General features: G+C 39.8%; 1 non-coding gene across 1 annotated transcript; it reads right to left on the bottom strand.

Annotated features, from left to right (window-relative positions):
* Positions 1-15,959: 15,959 nt before the first annotated feature.
* Positions 15,960-16,097, bottom strand: LOC116884070. Its single transcript, XR_004385818.1, has one exon. It is a non-coding gene; the product is annotated as a small nucleolar RNA SNORA48 (small nucleolar RNA).
* Positions 16,098-26,854: the final 10,757 nt, after the last annotated feature.

The following is a 26,854-nucleotide window of genomic DNA, read 5'->3' as shown; positions in this document are numbered from 1 at the left end:
AAAAAAAAAAAAAAAAAAAAAAAAAGAGCTCACAAAAGTGACTTAGCTTTACAGGTGATCCTAAGAAGAAAATGTCCTTAATGAAAAACTGAGTAAGCGAGGTGTACCCAAGGCTGCTGAATTCAATCTCATTTGGGATTATAGAAAACGCATGTTGTGGTTTTACCATCTCACCAGAAATCTGGACATTGAATTTAAAGGCTAATGAACTGATACTGAAAAGTACCATGTTTCCAGGAGGTCAAGGTCAAGGGTGTTGTAGCCTCACAAGTGATACCAACATTCTCACAGAAGAGGCTCTGTGCAGGACTGTGTTTTCTTCCTCTGCCACCTGCTGTCAAGTGAAGACATGGAGGCATTGGGTTTTGCTAATTCTTACATCTCTGTGAATGGCTACAGCTTGGAGAGCACAGTCAATGTGAACATGGAAGGATATATCGAAGAGAGCACCCAGAGAAGCCATACCACTTTAGAACTGCAGCACACAACAGCCCGAAGCAGAACATGTGTAGTGATTGAACTAGGAAGGCATATGAAAGAAAGGACTTAGTGTGCATTTGTCCCTCCCCAGATGTGGCACCTTGATCTTGGACTTCTTAACCTCTATAATGGGAGGCATAAATGTCTATTCTTTAATACTATCAAGACTCGGGTATTTTGCTACAGCAGGATCATCAATATAAGACATTATGCCTTGGGATGGTCTTTAATAAGTGAATATTAGAGAGCTTGCACAGAAAGAGTGAGCACACCTTTCCAGCTCCTAGGCATTCATGTCCCACAAGTCCATATTCTCCCAAGTATCTTCCTGGTACAGACATAGTTCCTATCTCGCCTTAGTAGCTGCATGCTGTGATTCTGGAGTTCTAACATGTCTTTAGGATCTCAATTCCTTATATCCTTTCATTCTCAAAAATTAATCACCCTAAATCACACTACTCTTTGGTGCTTTATGAAAGGAACATATTTGGGCACCTGGGAAAGATAAATACCTATCATGTTCTGGGATGTATTTGCTCATACATGCCATTATCTCCCAGCATCCTCTTATCCCCCTTCAGGGCTCTCCCCTGACCGTTGAAGGCCTGTACCATGTCTGCTGTGGCCTATCTACTGTGGCTGGCAGTATGGAAAGAACATCAGACTTCCCCATTGTGTAGTCAAATCCTATGCCATGTCAATGTACCCCATCTCCAAATATCCCTGAGAGCTCTTGTATGTCATCTCCCAATCTGAATCCAGCTGAACATCTCTGGCCCTGATGGTCTATATCAACTGGAACCCACAGTTTTTTGGGTGAATGCAAAGATGGTGCTTTCCTATTTGGATCAGGTAGAAAAATGACCATGGTTATCACTCTGAATGAAGATAGAGTTGCCTACTGAAGTGTATGTCCAAGATGAAACTGCATCATCCCCATGAGTGTGGCTGTTTGCCTGCACACAAAGGATAAATATACCTAGTTCTTTCGCATTCTGAAAATATGCTGTACACACTGAAATTACACACTGGTAATTTCCAAAGCTCAAATGTTAAAGATATATAATTCAAACCCCATTATTTCTGATTAAAAACCCATTGCTTTGAGAAGCAGAGTCTTAACATCTGTTTTGGTGGGTAACTGAGAGCAATGGTAGTAGACTATTCTTTTTGGTGCCTCTGAGGCCTCTGTGATATTCAGATGCCTGTATTCACCTAATTTAAATTCCTATTTTCTGAGACAAATGAGTGCTGATATTTGTAGACGCATTTGAGTCTATCTTATGATAAGCTTTCCATAAAAGCTCCTTATACTGGAGCATAAGATTTTGGAAATGAGAGAACTCACCTACTATTATTTAATATTTTATATAAACTAGAAACAAAAAGTATTCATTCATCTTTGCATTCTCTTCAAGGAGGTTCAGTTGTCTGCAAAGCCCTAAGATTAAGAAAGATGCACAATGGCTGAGTAATATTCTATTGTACAAATGTACCACATTTTTTTCCAGTCCATTGTTGAAGAACGTCTAGGCTGTTTCCAATTTCTGGTTATTATGACTAGAGTAGCAGGGAGCGTGGGCAAGTAGGGCTCTCTGCAGTAGGATAAAGCAGCTTGTGGAAATATTCCCAAGAGTGTTAAAGCTGGATCTTGAGGTAGATCAATTCCCACATTTCTGATGAACCACCACATTGCTTTCCATGGTGCCTGTACACATTTGCACTCTCACCAGCAATGGAGGAGTGTTCTCCTTGTTCCATATCCTCTACAGAATGGCCTGTCTTTTGTATTATAGATTTTGGCAATCCTGATTAGTGTAAGATAAAAATCTCAAAGTACTTTGGATCTGCATTTCTCTGATGGCTAAAGATGGTGAACATTTCTTTAAGTGTATCCATAGATATTTGAGTTTCTTATTTTTAGAATTCCCTGTTTAGATTTGTACTCGGTTTTAAAATTTGAGTTATTTGGTCTCCAGTTTCTTGAGTTCATTATATATTTTGGCTATCATTCCTCTATTGGATGTGTAGTTGATAAACCTATTTCCTCATTCCGTAGTCCTCCAAGTTGTTCAAATGACAGCCATTTGCCATAAAGAAGCGTATCAGTTTCAATGCTGGTGCAATTGTGGAGCAAAACATGTGGGAGTGACCCATCAATATCTGATCTGACTTAAGGCACACTCCATGCCATGAAATGTAACCCATACCCAGTGGTACTTTAGTGGCCAAGAACCTAAAATTAGATAGGCCAGTAACCAGAAGGAAACAAAATACTACTGTTCTGCTCACGAGACAGCAATAAAAAGACTTCAGTGATATTCCCCTATACTCATAGATCTGTGCCTTGCCTAGCCATCTCAGAGAAGCTTCCTAGCTTTATCAAGCCCTAGAACCTATGTTCTGATAATTATGTCAAAATATGAATGTATCATTTATATCCTCAGTGGTTTGGTTAACAATATTTCAAATACAATTAAAGTGTCATTTTATCTTTTAATATATTTGGAGAATACCCCAAGTTAAATGAAAGAAACATGTAAACAATATTACAAAGTTGTTTGAAACATGATTTAATTTTTAAAGAACAAATATATTCTTTTTTTACATTTCTTTTTTTTTATTATTATTATTAACTTGAGTATTTCTTATATACATTTCGAGTGTTATTCCCTTTCCCGGTTTCCCGGCAAACATCCCCCTCCCCCCTCCCCTTCCTTATGGGTGTTCCCCTCCCAACCCTCCCCCCCTTGCTTCCCTCTCCCCAACAGTCTAGTTCACTGGGGGTTCAGTCTTAGCAGGACCCAGGGCATCCCCTTCCACTGGTGATCTTACTAGGATATTCATTGCTACCTATGAGGTCAGAGTCCAGGGTCAGTCCATGTATAGTCTTTGGGTAGTGGCGTAGTCCCTGGAAGCTCTGTTTGGTTGGCATTGCTGTACATATGGGGTCTCGAGCTCCTTCAAGCTCTTCCAGTTCTTTCTCTGATTCCTCCAACGGGGGTCCTGTTCTCAGTTCAGTGGTTTCCTGCTGGCATACGCCTCTGTATTTGCTGTATTCTGGCTGTGTCTCTCAGGAGCAATATGCATTCACATTTTGATCATCCGTCTGGAGTTTCATTTGTTCTAGGCATCTAGGGTAATTTGAGCATTTGGGCTAATAGCCACTTATCAATGAGTACATACCATGTATGTCTTTCTGTGATTGGGTTAGCTCACTCAGGATGATATTTTCCAGTTCCAACCATTTGCCTACGAATTTCATAAAGTCATTGTTTTTGATAGCTGAGTAATATTCCATTGTGTAGATGTACCACATTTTCTGTATCCATTCCTCTATTGAAGGGCATCTGGGTTCTTTCCAGCTTCTGGCTATTATAAATAAGGCTGCGATGAACATAGTGGAGCACGTGTCTTTTTTATATGTTGGGGCATCTTTTGGGTATATGCCCAGGAGAGGTATAGCTGGATCCTCAGGCAGTTCAATGTCCAATTTTCTGAGGAACCTCCAGACTGATTTCCAGAATGGTTGTAGCAGTCTGCAACCCCACCAACAATGGAGGAGTGTTCCCTTTCTCCACATCCTCGCCACCATTTGCTGTCACCTGAGTTTTTGATCTTAGCCATTCTCACTGATGTGAGGTGAAATCTCAGGGTTGTTTTGATTTGCATTTCCCTTATGACTAACGATGTTGAACATTTCTTTAGGTGTTTCTCGGCCATTCGGTATTCCTCAGCTGTGAATTTTTTGTTTAGCTCTGAACCCCATTTTTAATAGGGTTATTTGTATCTTTGCGGTCTAACTTCTTGAGTTCTTTGTATATTTTGGATATAAGCCCTCTATCTGTTGTAGGATTGGTAAAGATCTTTTCCCAATCTGTTGGTTGTCGTTTTGTCCTAACCACAGTGTCCTTTGCCTTACAGAAGCTTTGCAGTTTTATGAGATCCCATTTGTCGGTTCTTGATCGTAGAGCATAAGCCATTGGTGTTTTGTTCAGGAAATATTTTCCAGTGCCCATGTGTTCCAATTGCTTCCCTAGTTTTTCTTCTATTAGTTTGAGTGTATCTGGTTTGATGTGGAGGTCCTTTATCCACTTGGACTTAAGCTTTGTACAGGGTGATAAGCATGGATCGATCTGCATTCTTCTACATGTTGACCTCCAGTTGAACCAGCACCATTTGCTGAAAATGCTATCTTTTTTCCATTGGATGGTTTTGGCACCTTTGTCAAAAATCAAGTGCCCATAGGTGTGTGGGTTCATTTCTGGGTCTTCAATTCTGTTCCATTGGTCTATCTGTCTGTCTCTGTACCAATACCATGCAGTTTTTATCACTATTGCTCTATAATACTGCTTGAGTTCTGGGATAGTGATTCCCCCTGAAGTCCTTTTATTGTTGAGGATAGTTTTAGCTATCCTGGGTTTCTTGTTATTCCAGATGAATTTGCAAATTGTTCTGTCTAACTCTTTGAAGAATTGGATTGGTATTTTGATGGGGATTGCATTGAATCTGTAGATCGCTTTTGGTAGAATGGCCATTTTTACTATATTAATCCTGCCAATCCATGAGCATGGGAGATCTTTCCATCTTCTGAGATCTTCTTCAATTTCTTTCTTCAGAGTCTTGAAGTTCTTATTGTACAGATCTTTCCCTTGCTTGGTTAAAGTCACACCGAGGTACTTTATATTATTTGGGTCTATTATGAAGGGTGTCATTTCCCTAATTTCTTTATCGGCCTGTTTCTCTTTTGTGTAGAGGAAGGCTACTGATTTATTTGAGTTAATTTTATACCCAGCCACTTTGCTGAAGTTGTTTATCAGCTTTTAGTAGTTCTCTGGTGGAACTTTTGGGATCACTTAAATATACTATCATATCATCTGCAAATAGTGATATTTTGACTTCTTCTTTTTCCGATCTGTATCCCTTGACCTCCTTTTGTTGTCTGATTGCTCTGGCTAGAACTTCAAGAACTATATTGAATAAGTAGGGAGAGAGTGGGCAGCCTTGTCTAGTCCCTGATTTTAGTGGGATTGCTTCAAGTTTCTCTCCATTTAGTTTAATGTTAGCAACTGGTTTGCTGTATATGGCTTTTACTATGTTTAGCTATGGGCCTTGAATTCCTATTCTTTCCAGGACTTTTATCATGAAGGGGTGTTGAATTTTGTCAAATGCTTTCTCAGCATCTAATGAAATTATCATGTGGTTTTGCTCTTTCAGTTTGTTTATATAATGGATCACATTGATGGTTTTCTGTATATTAAACCATCCCTGCATGCCTGGGATGAAGCCTACTTGATCATGGTGGATGATTGTTTTGATGTGTTCTTGGATTCGGTTTGCCAGAATTTTATTGAGTATTTTTGCATCGATATTCATAAGGGAAATTGGTCTGAAGTTCTCTTTCTTTGTTGGGTCTTTGTGTGGTTTAGGTATAAGAGTAATTGTGGCTTCAAAGAAGGAATTCGGTAGTGCTCCATCTGTTTCAATTTTGTGGAATAGTTTGGATAATATTGGTACGAGGTCTTCTATGAAGGTCTGATAGAATTCTGCACTAAACCCGTCTGGACCTGGGCTCTTTTTGGTTGGGAGACCTTTAATGACTTCTTCTATTTCCTTAGGAGTTATGGGGTTGTTTAACTGGTTTATCTGTTCCTGATTTAACTTCGGTACCTGGTATCTGTCTAGGAAATTGTCCATTTCCTGCAGATTTTCAAGTTTTGTTGAATATAGGCTTTTATAGTAAGATCTGATGATTTTTTGAATTTCCTCTGAATCTGTAGTTATGTCTCCCTTTTCATTTCTGATTTTGTTAATTTGGACACACTCTCTGTGTCCTCTTGTTAGTCTGGCTAAGGGTTTATCTATCTTGTTGATTTTCTCAAAGAACCAACTTTTGGTTCTGTTGATTCTTTCTATGGTCCTTTTTGTTTCTACTTGGTTGATTTCGGCTCTGAGTTTGATTATTTCCTTCCTTCTACTCCTCCTGGGTGTATTTGCTTCTTTTTGTTCTAGAGCTTTTAGGTGTGCTGTCAAGCTGCTGACATATGCTCTTTCCTGTTTCTTTCTACAGGCACTCAGCGCTATGAGTTTTCCTCTTAGCACAGCTTTCATTGTGTCCCATAAGTTTGGGTATGTTGTACCTTCATTTTCATTAAATTCTAAAAAGGTTTTAATTTCTTTCTTTATTTCTTCCTTGACCAGGTTATCATTGAGTAGAGCATTGTTCAATTTCCACGTATATGTGGGCATTCTTCCCTTATTGTTATTGAAGACCAGTTTTAGGCCGTGGTGGTCTGATAGCACGCATGGAATTATTTCTATCTTTCTGTACCTGTTGAGGCCCGTTTTTTGACCAATTATATGGTCAATTTTGGAGAAAGTGCCATGAGGAGCTGAGAAGAAGGTATGTCCTTTTGCATTAGGGTAGAACGTTCTATAAATATCCGTTAAGTCCATTTGGCTCATGACTTTTCTTAGTCTGTCTACATCTCTGTTTAATTTCTGTTTCCATGATCTGTCCATTGATGAGAGTGGGGTGTTGAAATCTCCCACTATTATTGTGTGAGGTGCAATGTGTGTTTTGAGCTTTAGTAAGGTTTCTTTTACGTAAGTAGGTGCCCTTGTATTTGGGGCATAGATATTTAGGATTGAGAGTTCATCTTGGTGGATTTTTCCTTTGATGAATATGAAGTGTCCTTCCTTATCTTTTTTGATGACTTTTAGTTGAAAATTGATTTTATCTGATATTAGAATGGCTACTCCAGCTTGCTTCTTCTGACCATTTGCTTGGAAAGTTGTTTTCCAGCCTTTCACTCTGAGGTAGTGTCTGTCTTTGTCTCTGAGGTGTGTTTCCTGTAGGCAGCAGAATGCAGGGTCCTCGTCGCGTATCCAGTTTGTTAATCTATGTCTTTTATTGGAGAGTTGAGGCCATTGATGTTGAGAGATATTAAGGAATAGTGATTATTGCTTCTGGGTCGATTCATATTTGGATGAGGTTATGTTTGTGTGCTTTTCTTCTCTTTGTTTTGTTGCCAAGACGATTAGTTTCTTGCTTCTTCTAGGGTATAGCTTGCCTCCTTATGTTGGGCTTTACCATTTATTATCCTTTGTAGTGCTGGATTTGTAGAAAGATATTGTGTAAATTTGGTTTTGTCATGGAATATCTTGGTTTTCCATCTATGTTGATTGAGAGTTTTGCAGGATACAGTAACCTGGGCTGGCATTTGTGTTCTCTTAGGGTCTGTATGACATCAGTCCAGGATCTTCTGGCCTTCATAGTTTCTGGCGAAAAGTCTGGTGTGATTCTGATAGGTCTGCCTTTATATGTTACTGAACAAATATATTCTTGTGCATGTCTATTTTTGCGCTGGCAAATTAATATAAATTAAAATGAATTGTTATTTAATACAATCTCTTTTGAATTGTCATAGATTCTCTCTCTCTCTCTCTCTCTCTCTCTCTCTCTCTCTCTCTCTCTCTCTCTCTGTCTCTCTCTCCCCTTCTGTGGATATTCATGAAATTAATCCATATGTGTATGTACTTATGTATCTTTGAACAGACACAAGTTGAGCACAGTGTCCTGGGCTATTGTGAGTGCTCTTCAATGTCAGTATATGTATGTTTACATTATTCACCAAGATGGCAGCTATGTTTCCTAAGTTTGTTTGTGGGAAATATTGCAAACTGTCACAGCCTCCAAATTTCCATAGCTTAAAGGAACAAAAGCATTTCTTTTTATAGTCACAGAAAATCCATTTACCCATGAATCACCTGTTCCTGAATTGATTTAGAAGCCTGGGTGTTCCATTTGTGTCTTTGCCATTCTGACAAAGGGTTACCCTTTGGACCTTTGCCAAGTAGGCAACAGACTGGACCACAGGGGAGATGAGATGGGTCACGCTCTAAGTCAAATCTGATGTCTGTCCCCAGCACTGCTTCTCTTCACCCTCAGTATCTAGCTGCACGACAACTCTATGTACTGAGGAAACAGTAACAGGGATATATGCAAGTGACCAAAGCAAAGGGCAGGCACAGCTGGTTCTTTCCCGGCTTCTGCCACATAGACTGTGAATTTGCTTATATGTGTCCATTAACTTCCTTCATGTGTGCTTTTTGATTTTTTTATATGATCCATATTGCTGCAATGAATATACAGACCCAAGTGCCCCTGAAAACATACTCCTTGTTAAGTTCACCTTTGTTTTTGAATGGAACTGATGTAAATATTGAGAGGGCATGATGGGTCAATCAGTAATCCCAGGCTGAGGGAGATAAAGACAGAGGACCCAGGAAGCAACTTAGACTAGCCAACTTGCTGACTAGACTAGCCATGTCTGGGATCCTGGTCTTAAGAGAAAGATCTCCCTCCATAGATAAGGTAGGGTATAGGGGGAAGACATCTGAGGTCAAGCTGTGGCCTCCATTCTCTCTCACATTCACTTACACACACACACACACACACACACACACACACACACACACACACACACACACAAACACACACACTCCCTTAAGGATGTCTTGTAGTTGTCTTTATGCAAGAAGCAAATTGCTTTTGTTCTAGAGTTCTATCCATTTTTTAAATGTTCTTTTTAGGTTATTCCGAGTAAATATTGAAAAAAAATTGGAAAATTTATAAGGTACAAGAAGGAAACCTTTTCCCGTTATTACTTTTATAGTTTCTTTCCAAATGTAAGTACTTAAAGAAAACATTTCTGCCCCATTTTAAACTGCCTGTATAGTGTGATGGAGAATGTGTTTTATTACACTTTCATCATAATTGCATTTCTTTTTTCTTTACTTTTTCATTAAATAGTCAGACTGTGTTAACTTATAACTAAGAATTCTTTACTCAGGTTTTCATATATGCTTAGCAATCTGCTTTACGCAGGTAATTGCTATGACTGTAATGGTGATTTAGTTTCTAACGCAAAAGCTACTTACAGAATATTGTATGTTTATGTTCAATATTAGTCATTTATTTATAATAACAGGTTGTTATATGTGATCGTCCCACTTACTCTAAGAAAAAGCATCTAGTTTATTTCAAAACCAATTTGTTTCCTTCATATGCCTCTTTACTTTTATTTATCCAGAATACTTTATTATCTAATACATATTGCAGCATTTTATACATGAAGAATCTTAAGTAGTTAAATAATTAAGACTTTTATGATTTTATATTTTTAATATTTTTGATTTAATTAATTATTTTTACATTTAATTATTGTATTAAGAGAGAAAAGAGAGAGACAAAGAGTAAAAGAGACAAAGGAGAGACAGAGACAGAGACAAAGACAGAGAGACACAGAGGGAAACAGAGACAGAGACAGAGAGAGAGAGAGAGAGAGAGAGAGACAGAGACAGAGACAGAGACAGAGACAGAGACAGACTCATGTCATAGCACCTCTATGGAAGTTAGACAACAATTTGCAGGGCTGACTCAGTTCTTTCCACAATGTGGAACCTTACGACTGAACTCAGGTTGTCAGTCTCAGGGGAAGGTACTTCACCCACTGAGCATCTTTCAAGCTCTGCATCTCGTATTCTAATTATGGGAGAAAATCAGTGTGAATATATCTCAGAGATGGATTTGTGTTTTTAGATGGTAAGATGGAAGGTTTAGACACAGATAAGATTCACATTCTTTTGTTCATTCTCGTTTAATGGGAGACTACAAGGCCAATATCGAATTTTAAGAGTACAGCTGGATGACATCAGCTTCTTAGACTGCTGTCTCTTGTGAAGTAGGAGGAGGTGCTTCCACAGTGGTACCCAGAGTAGCTTGATGAGACCCCAGGAACATCTGAGAGCTGAACAAAGAGAATCCTCTTGCCTTTATCCAGGCATGAAAGAATTAGTCTTCTCTAAGAAGGAGCAAGCATAATGAGACCGGTACAATGGAAGAATATCGAGGAAACCTAGAGAAGATGGAAAGGAGAGGTTTTGCATAAAAACTGTGGTGCACAGAGTCAGGGAATAGATGAATCCAAAGCGTCTGCTCCAGCTCTGCCTGGAGACACCTAGGGTATAGGGGATCCAATGGTGAGGACAGTAGGGATCGAGATGCATGTTTAGGAGTGAAACCCAAAATATTCTATTTGGGCATTATAGATAGGTGGCTTCTGACATAATGAATTGGAAATGCTGAGGGCATGGTTGGATTTATGAGACTAGAGCTCAGTTAGGTGGAGAAGGTGTGGGTGTCATTTGCAAGGATGGTGCTAGTGAGCCTGTGCATGATGGTGTAGTTTGAAGACTGAACTTGAAGAAAGAGTCTAGAGTGCTCTCAGGAGAAACTTCACCGAGGGAGAAAGTGCGGTAGGAGCAGAAGTGAAAGGAGGAAAACATCTAATGAGGGAGAAACTTTCAGGAAACTTGCTTTTTTTTTTTTTTTTTTTTGAGCTGGGGACCGAACCAGGGTTTGCTCGCTAAGGCAAGCGCTCTACCGCTGAGCTAAATCCCCAACCCCTAGGAAACTTGCTTTTGCTTCATTCATAGGGATGAAGGAGAAAGGCATGAAAGGTGTAACAATGTATTACACAACATATGTGGCATGCCTGTAAAGAAAGTAAAACAGGGGGGTTGTGGATTTGGCTCAGTGGTAGAGCACTTGCCTAGGAAGCGCAAGGTCCTGGGTTCGGTCCCCAGCCCCGGAAAAAAGAGGTAATCAATTCACAGTGTAAGGAACTGGTTCTCCAGAGAACCAGTGAGGAGCAAGGCAGACAGTAAGACATCCATGGAATGGTATGCATGTGGTAGAAGAAAGATACCACACTGGGATACCTAAAATACTAACTTTTTAAAGCCTTTTTTAAAAATTCTTTTGCTTTACCTATTTACATTTCACTAATGGAATAATATCCTACTTATCAAACACTACGATTGTTTGTGTTGACAGAAAACTTTCTGAGTTAAAAGACTCCAGGAGTTTAAAGATGTTATAAGAAATGCAAAATATAAAATAAAACTCTCCTTGGATGCAACGTGAGATATTGGCTGTATCGGCTCACAAAGTGTACATTGTGTGTATGGTGTCATGAGCAATACATTGACTGATTCTTATCATAGCCTGGCTGGGTGGCAGTGGGAACACAGCTGAGGAGTCACTGCTGATGGCTACCTTGAAAGTTCTACCCAATTCTGGACTGAAGGAAAGTGCTGATTTTAGGTATTGTCTCAAAGCAAATTATATGACTGAGTGAAAATATCTTTATAAAAACTATCACCATATAAAAAGAATATATAATCTACAAAATAGGAACTCAAGTTTGGGAGATGTTTCAGTAACAGGCTGTCTGATTTGCATGATGACTTGCGTTTGTATCGCCTTCATACACACAGGCAATGCAGACTCTGTGTTCTCCCATTTACTGCATCTCTGCCAAATATCAAATGACTGTGAAAACCACTTCAGGAGTGAAGATGCCACTCAGTTGTAGAGCTATTGTCTAAAATGCACAAGAGGGTAGTATTTTCCACTCCCATGGTCTTATTACGGGGTATTTACAGCTTATTCTTTAGATAACACTGGGAAAATTTATACTTTTACTCTAGACAACACTAGGAAATGTCAGCACTGGAAATTTTGTTCATTTTAATTGGTATGTTTTGTAGTCATACGCACACAAAAACTGGTTGTGGACTCACTCATTCATACAAATAGGAAATGGCATAACACATAAACAGAAACACAAATGTATTTATAGTTGTTGCCAAAACTGGGGAGAAAAGAAATTTTTGATATGTCTCTGCCCTTTTTAAATCATAATCACCAAATATTTTATGATATACTTACCTCTCTTTGAATTCCAAAATAGATTTATGTCTATCAGGAATCAGAAGATGGGATCAAGAAAAAGTAGTTCATGAGGTTTCCCTGAGAATGATCCACTGGAGAAGAACCCACTTTTAAAGGGCAGTCGGACATTGAGGTTGGGTGAGGTTGGGTGGGCAGTCTGTAATTTCTACACTTTTCTTGAATATCTGAGACAACCAATAGATGGATTATTAATTTTTTTGCATACAAGCAAGTTGAGGAAAGTCCATGATGCCTGGGTCCAAATTCTGCCCTACATGTGACCCAAGCAAAGATGGCTACCTCAAAGTTGAATGTATTAGGATGACATCCCCAATGGCTACTATACATCCTCTAGGAGTTATGGACGGAGAGGGATAAGAAAATATGACCTAGTTGTTGGTTTAATGTTGAAATTTAAAGTTTTCGCCTTGTGGAGTGTGCTAGAAATTGACATTTTGGATGAAATAAGGGGTGATTACTATAATAATGGAGTTAAAGAATACTGGTTGTGTTTTTATAGAATTCTGAAGGCCATCCTAGAGTGGAACAATAAGGCCTTTCTGAAGAAGAATCCTTGTTCTTTGTTTGAAGAAATGTGTATACACTAGCAGAAAAGAGTTGACTCAGAATATATATGTGCACACACGAGTTGGTTGCCACTTGTGATGTGAAGTTCCTCAGAGATGAAGCCCCTGAGAGATGAGGGAACACTGTGGTGTGGTGTAAGAAAATACATGGATGCCTTGATTTGAGTCACCATTAGGGTTTCTTTACTTTGTCGCACAGTGTGGGCAGAGAGCAGACTCTACTTCCTGCCCTCTGCATTAGCCCCTCCTTTCTGATGTCATACCACTGACAAGACACATACAATAGTGCCAGTCACATAGTAAGCTGCTACCCATGCATTTTCCTAACTTCAAGTTTTTCTTTAACTTATTTTATTTATTTTCTAATCTGGTCCAATTCATTTTACAAAGTGTATCCATTATAAGCAAGAATGAATCATTTTTTACAGATTGTTAGGTTTTATGTTTGAAACAGAAAACAACTATTGAAAAGAAAATTGATGAAGTCAAGGGTTGGAAAGATGGCTCAGAAATTAGGAGTAAATATTGCTCTTCAAAGCACTGCAGTGTGCTTGCAGACAGAAGCCTAGCATGGCTGCCCTCCAAGAGGCCCAACAAGCAGCTGAGTCAGCTGCAGATACTAGCATCCAACCAATGGACAGAAGCTGGGGACCACTATGGTTGAATTAGGGAAAAGCTAGAAGAAGCTATGGAGGAGGGCAACCCCATAGAAAGACCAGCAGTCTCAACTGACCTGGATCCCTGAGATCTCTCAGACTCTGAGCCACCAACCAGGCAGTGTACACTAGCTGATATGACACATATATAGCAGGGGACTGCCTAGACTGGCCTCAGTGGGAGAAGATGCTTGACTTGATGCCCCACGGAGTGGGGAGGTCTGGTGGGATGGGGGTAGAGGGATGGTGACATCCTCCTGGAGATGGGGGAGGGAGGTATGGGATGGGAAGAGTCAGAGAGCAGACTGGGAAGGGGATGAATACTGGGCTGTAAAACAGGATTAAAAATTATCAATGTAAAAATAATGGCAAAAAGAGAATAATTTATAGGGCAGTGAGCAGCAGCACATACAGGGCTGATTGCTCTCAATGGAAAAGTATCTTTACTGTGAGAAAAGTGAGGCTCAGTGTCTACACTGACAGCTAGTGATCATCACGGGTGAGGGGATTTAAAAATCAAGTCAGTGCCACTCGAGAAGCACAGGGCCTTAGGGAATGTGTCACCTTGAACATCATTTCCCTATAACGCAGAAACTATGCAACAAAACCTCTATGTGTTCCATTGTCAAATGGAATTATTGACTTTATATGTTTCCAAATAAATTATTTCAGGTCCATCCTCTTCAACTTAACTCTTACTTCCTAACCCCCTTAATAACTTTAGGGACGCTCTTCTAGCTCTATGAAAGAGACTAAAAGAAGGAGGGTTTAGTAGTGAGACTGAAGCAGGTTGTTTCTCTTTTCCTGGCATATAGATCCATGGCATATGAGACAATTGTTTTCTTCTGTAACCTGGTGTAGCAGTGTGAGACTCCAGTAAAGCCTAAGGGTACATTCATAACTCAAGGGATTCCACAAAGACTATGAAGGCTGGTCTGAAGAGCCTGCCTCAACTCTCTGTCTATAAATTAGGCATTCCAGAGACTTTCAGAGTGAAAGTTGCTATGAACTGATTTGTTTCAAGTAGAAGCCATTGACATACTATCTAGAAACCATTCTTTATCCAAAAAAAAAAAATCTTTAAATCAGTTTTGAGAAAAAAATAAACACATTTACTCTTTTACATTTTTACTAGAAACACTTCTCTTTGGGAAAAAATAGGCATTTGAAATATTGTAGGATATGAGATATTTTAGAAACCCTTCTATACTTCAAAATTTGATGGATAAATATTTATAATTCCTATAGCTTATTGAAAGCTGTACACACAAAGTAATAATTCACAATGCAATGATGTTAGATACTACTAAATGAGGGAGGAAAGCACACTTTATATATAGCTAATTTTCATCTTCTTGTAGTCAACTTGACCTTGCCTGAAACAGCATAAACCATTTAGAGAGAAAAAATATTTTAATCTTTCTAAAGTCAAATGGGTATTCATTATGATGATTCAACCTGTTCTTGTCTTCCTCCGTTGTTTTGCTTCCTCTGTGTGATGTGTTTTTGTTTTATTTTGTGAAGAGACCTGTCAGAGACTGTCCACAATGGTTAGGGAGGCCTGCCAAAATCTAAGACGACTTTTTAAAAATAGTTCACAGACAACCTCCAATTATAAAGTGTATTGGCAGCGGCTGGAGTCTTGCTGTCCTTCCTGGTTCCTCTGCCTGTGATCTTATGCATGCCACACGTAACTAGTCAAATTCCAGACCTGACACCAGGAATCCTTCTAGAGTCTCTTGTGTATCCTTTGGTTCAGATTCCTGTCACTTCAGTTAGTCATCAAAGGCCTCCTTATATATTCCCCCTTTTGCATCTTTGTTTCTGTCTTACTGCTGTGAACAGACACCATGACCACGACAACTATTAAAAGGACAACATTTAATTAGGGCTGGCTTACAGGTTCCATCCATTATCATCAAGGCAGGAACATGGCACATCCTGGAAGGCATGGTGCAGGAGGAGCTTAGAGTTCTCCATCTTCATCTGAAATCTGCTAGCAGAAGACTGACTTCCAGGCAGCTAGGACAAGTCTCTTGAAGTTCACATTCAGTAACCACACCTACTCCAACAAGGTCACACCTACTCCAACAAAGCCACACCCACTCCAACAAGGCCACACCTCCTAATAGTATCACTCCCTGGGCTAAACATATACAAACCATCACAGTTTCCTTCTCAACCAATTTACATTTCCTCCTACATTCTTTCCTCTTCCTTTCACCCCACTTCATTTCTGCCCCAGTCTTCCTTGTTTCTAATGCTGTGACTTTCCTAATACAGCACAGCTTGGCATTGAACTTCCCATTCTCTTAACTAGACTCTCATATGCTGGGATTATAAATTTCATCTATGCTAAATAATAATATGTCTTCGGTAAACAAATGGTTTTATTTCAAAACATATTTTTCTATTCATCTGGACTGCTAATTATTTTAATATGACAAGCACAAAACAGTTTTGGTCACCAAGCCAGACATCAAGCAAGAATGAACAAAGGACTACCAACTGCTCTGCCCCTGACTGATATAAAAACACCACCAACAGAGTGTCTCTTTACCCATCACAGAGAGGCTGTCAGGAGCCATAACAGGAAAAGCTAATAACTAGCAGGTGATCATTCTGAGATGGCCAGCCTCAAATTATTATGTAATCTGTGACTGGTTCACCCTTATTAAGCAAGGCTGTAAGGGATTCATTTTAGGAAAGATTCCTGCTACTACAATGCTTTTCCTGTTATTATTATTAGACATATATAGCAATCATTAAGTAATAGCACACCCATTTGGAGCAGATCTCTGCAGACCTATGATGTACTGTCTTGTAGTGATGCTATATAGACAAATAGATGACTTCTTAAGTCCTAATGATGATCCTATAAGAATTCCTAAAATTATATCAGTGACTATTAAGCTCTTTTATAGTGGGACTGCTATTAAGTCTTTTTTCTGATAGTCAAAACTGCAGTGACAACTCTGCCAGTCTCCCAAGTGTCACCAGTTAATTGCTCTTAGATAGTAACCAGACCTTCTTCTCCTACTCAGAGCACATTCCAAAAGAGGTTGTAAAACAATTAACCAAAGGTCATAAAGAGGGAACTAATGATTTATTATAGGTGCTAGGACAGAGGATAAAATGGTGACTGGGTTTATCTACACAAAACTTCACTTATAACTTAGTTATGGTTTTAACCCTTCAGTGAACCTGTGGGGCTGTGACAGGTGATGGATGGTTAGCTGAATAATTACTCCTGATGGATATGCATGTAAACATTCTCTGTTATAAACTTCTATTTCAATTTATGATTTGATCTTTCATATGAACTTGTGATGAACTTTGTAACATGTGATTATGTATTCTGAAAGATGTTTAAGTGCTGAGGACAAAGAGAAGAAAGACAAAAGGACTGAGCTGGAGGGGACTGAGCTGAAGTGTCAGAACTGAGTGAAGGAGAACTGAGCTAAAAAGATCTGGGCTGAGAAGTGCAGAGTGGAATAGCTTAAAGACAATAGGTAACATAAGAGAGCAATGTGCAGAATGCAGGGGAAAAGAGGAAAAAAGAAGCTGGAGAGAGCAGAAGGAGCGGTCAGGTTTTCTCTTACCATAGGACAAAACAGGTCATTTAATAGCAAGGCAGGCTTAGTCTTATTAAAAGGACAAGCCTTTTCTCTTACAAACTTGGGTTTAATTCATTAGCATTAAAAGTGTAGAAGCTATTTCTTTCTCTATGCAATAAAGATTGGAGCTCATCTTTCATCCAGAATGAGTGAGTTCTTTCTGCACCCATGCTTGGTCTTTTGCTCCATATGCATATGTATCGATGTGTGTGTAAGTGTGTAATTGTGAGAATTATGTAAGCTGGACCCAACTGTTGAGTGAAAATGTATAAATGCGCATTTATGAATCCATGTATGAAATTATATACATTTATGCATATTCGGCTATGTAAAAGTTTTCCCTTCTTCCAGCGCGATTCACTTCTCTTGGTTCAATAGAAGTTTATTGCTCTGAACTTCCCCCTAGTCTGACAAGCAAGAGGCATAGGGACAAAGGGTAAAGGCTCTAGCAATTAATCCTCTACTTTATCTCCTGCTGTTTTAGAACGAGGTGCTAAATGCCAGAGACTGCAGTTTCTGGCCTCAGAGGAACACAGAGGGCAGGCCAGTTACAGTAGCAGAGCATAGTAACTTAGACATAGATAAGTAAATCAGCTACAGTAACATAGTAACTTAGACTTAGATAAGTAAACTTATTATTATACAGCAACCCTAAATATCTCGTAAGACAAAGTCTTACCCCCATACCCCGTGGACGCTCTTCTCCCTCCGCTGCCTCAAGAAGAACCAGCATGAGAAAGAAGGCTAAGTCGGGGCTGGCTGTTATGTTCATTATATTTTCAGACTATTATATGTATTATATATGTTATGGTCAGGGATTTTCCTTTTGTTACCAGGATATTTTTGTCTTTACTAACAAATGAAACAGAAAATAAATCAGGGTGAAAAGCTTACTAAATAATAGCCTGTAGTATCTAAATTTATATCTAAATAAATTCAATTTTCTCATATGATAAAGTCCAGCAAGTTTGCTGAGCTTGCTTCTTGATAATATGATACATTGAGAAGACAAAAAATGGCTTTAAAAATAATATGTAAATATGTGCAAATGCAATTGTGTATACATACACACAAAAGCAACCATTTCCTTATGAAATATAGTGAACCAAGTGCTATATTTCCTAACTTCAACACTTAATGGAAAAATAATGTAATCTCAACAGCGAGAACAATAAATAATTTTAATAAGGTTTTGTCTTGAGCTAAATTTAAAAAATAAATTTTTCCATTTTATCTCTGTGTGTGTGTGTGTGTGTGTGTGTGTGTGTGTGTGTGTGTGTGTGTGTGTGTTCGTGTACTGGGGAATGCATGCTATTATGCTATTACACGTGTATTAGTTCTAGTCCCTTGTATTAGTCAGGGTTCTCTAGAGTCACAGAAATTATGGCTAGTCTCTATAAAGTAAGAGAATTTGTTGATGACTTACAGTATTTAGTCCAACTCCCCAACAATGGTCAGCAGCAGCTGTGAATGGAAGTCTAAGGATCTAGTAGTTACTCAATCCCACAAGGCAGGCAAGTTAAAAAGACAATCTTCCTTCTAATGTCCTTACATAGGTCTTCAGCAGAAGGTGTGTACCAGATTAAAGGTGTGTACCACCACCTCTGGATCTGGGACTTGCTTTATCCCAGATCACCTTGAACTCAAAGATCTCCATTCTTCAGGCTCCTGGGATTCATAGCACCATGCTTCAAGATCTCCATGTGAAGATCCAGGTCAGAATCTTGTATCTCCCAGCCTCAAGATCAGGATCAAAGATGAGCCTCCAATTCTGGGTTGTAGTTCATTCCAGATATAGTCAAATTAACAATTAGGAATAGCGAATAAAATCCACTCTTTGTCAATTTAACAGAAATAATATCTCATGTCCACATGAAGCAATAACATGGTTATGAATACACCTAACACGATATGACTATTACTTATACACACAAATGCATTTTGTAAATTTACAATTTGGGAGTTGTCTCTTGGGAATATTCTTTTAGTACTTCAACTTAAATACCACTTGATGTTAAAGAAATTGGAAGTAAGACAAATGTGTTCTTAACAAAATACCCATTTGGAAGCATGCATATTACTTTATAATCCTGGTTTTTGCAACAGGTTACATGATTGTAGTTGGCATTTATAACTATCTTTCTCTACTTCCCATTCTGTATTTCCTCTAGCCTCTGCAAGCACCTCAGCAGATATATCTTGGCTCTTTTCCTGGAGGAGTGACCCATATCTTCATTCCTGATTGGTCTGCATCCTTTGTCATCCTGATTGGATTAGACTGTTGTAGTTTCCCATTGACTTTAATCACAGCACATGGTAGTACTAAGAGACACCCTAAGGGATCTCCTGCACTCCAGACATAATCCTTCTCACATCCACTGTGGAGAGGCAATCCAATTTTCCCATGGTAATCTGGATCTATCACCTCTCCTAACACTGCTATTCCTTTCTTAGCCTGCTGGTTTAAGGGAATTAGAAACCCAAAATGACCTGGGGGATGTCTGAGCTTCCAGTTCAATGGAATGTTTGTTGTGGTTCCTGGTAGGAGCACTCCTCCCTCTGGAACCAAAACTTCTAGGCCAGCAGAACCTAGAGTTGTGAGGACAGGAAGCAAAAGTTTTCGTAGAGGGTCAATAGGAGTGATAGTGAGTGGAACTATTCCCTTTTCCGCCCCTTGATTCCTGGAGCCATGGATTCTGTCCATAGGAGAAACTGTACAATATATTGGATGCTGATTCAAAGCATATACTGTCTTCTGAAGAAATCTGTCCCAGACCTCCATGCTGCTGCCTCCTAATTGGTACTGTAACTGCATCTTCAAAAGGCCATTCCATCTTTATATCAGACCAGCTGCTTCAGGATGATGAAGAACATGGTATGACCAGTGGATTCCATGATCTTGGGCCCACTGTCACACTTCTCTGGCTGTGAAATAAGTTCCTTGGTCAGAAGCAATACTGTGTGGAATACCATGACGATGGATAAGGCATTTTGTAAGTTCACAGATGTGGTTTTGGCAGAAGCATTATGTGCAGGAAAGGCAAATCCATAACCAGAATAAGTATCTATGCCAGTAAGAACAAAACATTGTCCTTTCTATGGAGGAAGTGGTGCAATGTAGTCAACCTGCCACCAGGTTGCTGGCTGGTCAACTCAATATCTGGGGCTCTATGTTGATCTCTGCTGTTGGCAGATATGGCATTGGGCAGCAGCTATAGCCATGTCAGTCTTGGTGAGTGGAAGTCCATGTTGTTGACTCCAAGTATAACCTCTATCTCGGCCACCATGGCCATTTTGTTCATATGCCCATTGAACAAAGGCAGGGATGGCTGGGGAAAGAGGCTGTCTACAGAGCAGGTCATCTTATCCACTTGATTATTGAACTCCTCCTCAGCTGAAGTCACCTTTTGGTGAGCATTTATATGGAGCATAAATATCTTCACATTCTTTGCCCATTTGGAGAGATCTATCCACATACTTCTTCCCCAGATGTCTTTCTCACCAATTTTCTAACCGTGATCTTTCCACGTCCCTGATCATCCAGCCAATCCATTAGCTAACAGCATGTGAGTCATTGAATCATATGTCTGGCCATTTCTTCTTCCAAACAAACTGTAATACTGTACTGCCAAAAGTTCTGCCCACTGTGAAGATTTTCCTTCAGATGTATCTTTCAGGGTTGTCCCAGAAAGGGGTTGTAATGCTGCAGCTGTCCACTTCTGGGCGGTGCCTGCATAACATGTAGAGCCATCAGTAAATCAGGTTCTACTCTTCTCTTCTTAGGTCAGCTGATCATAGAGAATACCCCATGAGGCTCTAGGTGCATGCTTGGCAGCAGATATCATTATAATAGGAGTAGAAACCATAGTCATTTGAGCAACTTCTTCATGTAACTTGCTTGTGCTTTCAGGACCTGCTTGAGCTCGATCACGTATATACCACTTCCATTTTATAATAGACTTCTGCTGTGCACATCCTACTTTATGACTTGGAGGGTCTGATAACACCCAGCTTATGATGGGCTGTTCAGGTCACATGGTAACTTGGTGTCCTATTGTCAAGTGTTCTGCTTCCACTAAGGCCCAATAGCAAGTCAAGAGCTGTTTTTCAAAGGGAGAGTATTTGTCTGCAGATGATGGAAGAGGTTTGCTCCAAAAATCCCAAAGTTCTCTTCTGTGAGTCACCTACAGGAGCCTGTTGGAGGCTGTAAACAGTAATGTGGAGTCTGCTGGATCAAGTATAGTCCAAGTGGTAGAGCAGCCTGCACAGCAGCCTGGACTTGTTGAGGGACCTTCTCTTGTTCCAGGCCCCACACAAAACTAGCAGCTTTGCAAGTCACTTGGTAAATGGACCTGAGTAACAGACCCAAGTGAGAAATGTGCTGTCTCTGGAATCCAAATACACACAATAAATGTTGTGCTTCTTTCTTGGTGGTGGGTGGGCCCAGGTGCAATAGCTTATCTTTCACCTTAGAAGGAATATTTCTGCATGCCCCACATCACTGGACTAATAACTTCACTGATGTAGATGGTCCTTGAATTCTGATTGGATTCATTTCTCATCCCCTAATAAGCATATGTGTTACCAATGAGACTCAAATAGTTGCTAGTTTCTGCTCACTGGGTCCAATCAGCATAATGTCATCAATGTAGTGTACCAATGTGATATTTTGAGGAAGAGACAAACAATCGAGATCCCTTCTAACTAAGTTATGACACAGGGCAGGTGAATTAATATATCCTGGAGGCAAAACTGTAAAGGTATACTGCTGACCTGGACAACTGAAAGCAAATTGCTTCTGGTGGTCCTTATGGACAAGTACTGAGAAGAAGGCATTTGCTAGATCAATAGCTACATACCAGGTACCAGGAGATGTGTTAATTTGCTCAAGTAAGGAAACTGCGTCTGGTAGAGCAGCTGCATTGGAGTTACTACCTGATTTAGTTTTCAATAGGCAATTGTCATTCTCCATGATCCATCTGTCTTCTACACTGGCCAGATAAGAGAGTTAAAGGGAGATGTGGTGAGAACCAACACCCCTGCATCTTTCAAGTCCTTGATAGTAGCCGTAATTTCTGCAATTCCTCCAGGAATATGATACTGTTTTTGATTCCCTATTTTCTTTGGCAGAGGCAACTCTAAGGCCTTACATTTAATAGCCCTCAGTCCACAGGCAGGGAACCAATGTGAGAATTCTGCCAGTTTCTAAGTATATCCATCCCAATTATACATTCCGGAACTGGGGAAATGACCACAGGATGTTTTCAGGGACCTTCTGGAACTATTGTGAGTTGAACATCAGTCAAAACTCCACTAATCACCTGTCCTCCATAAGCCTCTAACTTAACTGGAGGGCTGCAGTGTTTCTTGGTATTTCCTGGGATCAGTGTCAATTCAGAACCAGTATCCAATAGACTCTAGAAAATCAAATAATTTCCTTTCCCTCAGTGTACAGCCACCCTTTTAAAGGGCCACAGGTCCCTCTGAGGAAGAACTGGAGAAAGGCTAACAGCAAAACTTTTAGTTTTATCAAAATCCTTCTTCAGGGGACCTGACTACCCCTTCATTCAAGGGGTTCTGGGTCTGCAAACTGGCTCAAGTCTGGAAATTGATTCAATTGGCCAAGATTGCCTTTTGCCACTATCCAATGTAGCCTTTCTTTCATTTGTTTGAGAAATTTTCTGCTTACACAGATCAAACAGATAAGCAGTAGGCTTCCTATCTATTTCATGCATGGAAACACCATGACTGATTAGCCAGTACCAAAGGTCTGAACAAGTCATGCCATTATAAATTTATCGTCTCCTGTGCTTGACTATTATAGGCTAGGTCATTATAAACATTGCTTTTTCTATGCTGTCCATTATAATAACTATGATCACCTTGTTTGTGGTGATTCAATGCTACCTCCCAGCCCTCGTTACCTTGGGATCCAATAAAACCCATTGCATTTAATTCATCTAATTGAGCATCAGTATCTCCAATTCTAAGGTCTGGCACAAGGAAAAGGGCAAGAACAAAACTCTTCAAATGTGCTGGTGCCCCTCTCACCAGTTTGTGTATTATAGGATTCATGAAGAGCATATCTTCTGGGCCTTCCCATTGTGGAGATTAGGTTTTACACAACATATCCATTCTAGCATTACAATTTCCATGAGCCTTAAAATCCCTTTGTCAACACCAAGCCAAGGGATATCAGTCATCTCCAACTTCTTTTCAATAGGCCATGTTTTGATAAACACGTCAGCCAACGATTCTAACAAACTTCTGGCACCCTTTTTAACTGTGCAAGCTTCCATAGTAAACCTAGAATCTCCACTCAGAGGGCCCATGTCAATGAACTCAGCCTGATCTAGTTTTATGGTCCTTCTGCCACCCTTAAACGTATCCCACACGCTTAAAATCCATTTCCACACATATTCCCCAGACTTCTGCTTGAATGAATTAAGTTCCTTAGTAGTATAGCACATTTCCTCATGGATTGCACTTACTGGCTCCCATCTAGGGTCCTGTTTTGCCTTGAATCTGGTTATGGGTCTAGAAGAAACTATTGGTGGGTCTTGCGAAACATCAATATTGTCTTGTCTGGCTTTTTCTTCAGCAATGGTCTCTGCTGGTATGTCAGACTTTGAGAGATTAATTTCCTCATGTGAAAAAGGCATCATTGCATTTTTCAATGGGGCTGAGGGTACTACTTCCTCAGATGAGGTAAACCCTTGAGGTTCAAACCCTGAAGATTCAAAATTTCAGCTTCAACAGGGTCCTTCCACACACCCCAAGCCCAAGATATAGGATCCCATTCTTTGCCAATTAAAGCCCTTACTTAACTGAAAACACCCTCTGAAGCTCAGACTTGAATTTTCACTGTAATGCTTCAGTTTGATTTTTTGCAACTCCAGCTCTATGGCTGCTGGAGAGAAGATTCTCTTCAAGAGCGTACTTAGAAACCGTTAGATTGTTTACTTGCATCTGAAGCTGTTCAAATTTATCATACAGCTCGTTATTTTCCTTCATCAATTTTTTTCAGAGATGCTAAGAGCAACAAGCCAGCAAAATTATTTTCCAAATTTTCACCCAACTTGTAGAAAGTTTTCTACATCAAATCACCTAATTCATTAAGATAATTAAAGGCATTAGCTTCTTTAAGTTTGAAATATAGTTTCAACCACGGGCCTTCAATATTGTCCAAGTTCCCATGACAGAGAGTATTTGGAGAAGTTTCAGTAGTTGAAGGTGCTGGTGAATTATTAAATCAACTCCATATTCTTAAAATATTCATCCTTATACTTCTGCTCTCTAGAACCACTATTGGGTTGCAACTAAATCAGTTCCTGCTTCATGACCTGCTTGAGTTCCAGTCCTGACTTCCTTGGGTGATGAACAGCAATGTGGAAGTGTAAGCTAAATAAACCCTTTCCTCCCCAACTTGCTCCTTGGTCATGATGTTTTGTGCAGGAATAGAAACCCCGACTAAGACAAATTGGTACCAGCATAGTGGGGTATTCCTATGGCAACCTGACTATGTTTAGGGGAGGACTGTGGAAGGACTTTGGAACTTTGAGCTAGAAGAGCCATTGAGGTGTTAAGAGCTCTGTGGGATGTTCTGTAGGAGCTTGGAAGATAATGTTGAGACAGTGCAGAAGATGGATGCCTGGTTTGTGAAATTTCAGAGGGAAGATTAAAGACTCTTATCAGGGCTGTTGCTGTTTTGATTGTGAAGAGTCTGTGGTTTTGGTTAACTCTGGCTAAAGAATCTGCTGTGATTAACAAGATACCAGAACTACTCAAGCAAAAGCTTTGCATTACTGGGACTATTGATGCTGGTCAGCTGGAGCTTAGAAATTATCTGTGGTTCAGAAGAGACCAGCATCATTGAGGTGAAATCTTCTTGGCACAAAGAGGCTGTGTTCCAGAGATACCCAACGTTGTACCTTGTGATGTGGCTGGACTTAGTAATGTGTAAGAGTCACACGGGTGGTACTGGTTTTGAAGGCATGAAGGGATCATGAAGAGCAACTGAGACTTAGCACTACAAAAAGCCATGGAAGTTCATTGGTAAAGGTACAACTTCAGTTGCAATTGATGGCTCGGGACTGAAAGGGTTATGCAAAGGAGTTGAGGCTTGGCACCACAAAGAGAACCTATGAGAGTCTATTGGTGAAGCCTAGTTGCAGCAGAAGACAGCAGTGTTTTGGGGGTGCCAATACCATGAGCTGACCACCAAGAACAGCAGCCACAGTGCAGTATAGACATCTGGAGCCTAGAAAACAAGGCGTGTGCTACAAAGAACAGAACTGGAGAAGTGACCCTAGCCTTTGGAGGTGTCCAGAAGGTCATGAGTGGATCCCAGACATTGGACGGTTTGAGTTTGATTTTGTTTTTGATTGTGATTGTGCCCTGCTATTTTTCCCTCTTGATGGAAGAAACTATTTTAGTGGTACCCACAGTTAAGAGACTGAATTATTAAAAGACTTTGAATTTTAAAAGAGATTGAATATTTTAAAGGGATTGAAATTTTAGTATGTAAGGATTTATGAAGCCTGTGGGACTCTTAAAGTCATTTAGATCTTGGGGATGAATAAGAAAGTAGGGGTTGAGGCTTAATAGTGCTATGTTTGTGTGTCAAGTTGACAAAGGACCAATTGTACTGGCTGGTTTTATGGGTCAACTTGACACAAGCTGGAGTTATCACAGAGAAAGGAGCCTCCCCTGAGAAAATGCCTCCATGAGATCCAGCTGTAAGGTATGTTCTCAATTAGTGATCATGGGGATAGGGCTCCTTGTGGCTGGTAGTCTTGTGTTCGATAAGAAAGCAAGCTGAGCAAGCCACGGGGAGCAATCCAGTAAGTAACATCCCTCCATGGCCTCTGCATCAGCTTCTGCTTCCTGACCTGCTTGAGTTCTAGTCCTGACTTTCTTTGGTGATGAACAGCAATGTGGTAGTGTAAGCTGAAAAAGCCTTTTCCTCCCCAACTTGCTTCTTGGTCTTGATGTTTTGTACAGGAATGGAAACCCTGACTAAAACAAATTGGTTTATATTTGTAGGTATTTTCTATTCCTCTAATTGGAGAAAGAAAATGTTCAGAGTTAAGTAGTTTCAGGCAAAGTACATTTGCAAACTAAGTCAGAAATTATTGAAAATATATCAATTATTATCATCACTAAAGTTTATGTGTTCAATATAGAGTTGGCCACTCTTGTAGCCCCATCACCTTTAGTCCCATAAAACTTTTCCTATAAAAGGTCAGATAATTTGTACTCCAGGATTCATGATCCAACATGATCCATGTAGTCTCAGATGCAAAGTTCCTCAAGGTCGCTCCACGTAAGGAAACCTTGACAATATGCAAATCAATGAACACACTGAGTAACAATAAAACTTTAGTTATAAAAACTGATGGTGATGGATTTAGCCTATGAGCTGTATGTCACTAACCCCTAATGTAGCGTGTGTACTCACTTCTGCCTGCAGTCATTCCATTCATATGGCAACATTTCTAAGGCTTCCAAAGTGTGCTTTACTAAGGTGCCTTTTTCTATTTGTTGACAGCCCCTAAATTTTATCACTCTTGCTTCTTACCTGAAGCAATGTCGTTTCTCACACATCCTTAGTTTTGTGGGTGAGACACTCTTTTTTATCCCTTACTTTCTTCTATGCTAAATGCATCAATTGGGACTTACTATTACAGATAATTTTTACCTTCAACCTTATTC

The sequence above is a fragment of the Rattus rattus genome, chromosome 14 (assembly GCF_011064425.1).
Source record: "Rattus rattus isolate New Zealand chromosome 14, Rrattus_CSIRO_v1, whole genome shotgun sequence".
Taxonomy (NCBI): domain Eukaryota; kingdom Metazoa; phylum Chordata; class Mammalia; order Rodentia; family Muridae; genus Rattus; species Rattus rattus.
This window is presented reverse-complemented; position numbering and strand designations above follow the sequence as displayed.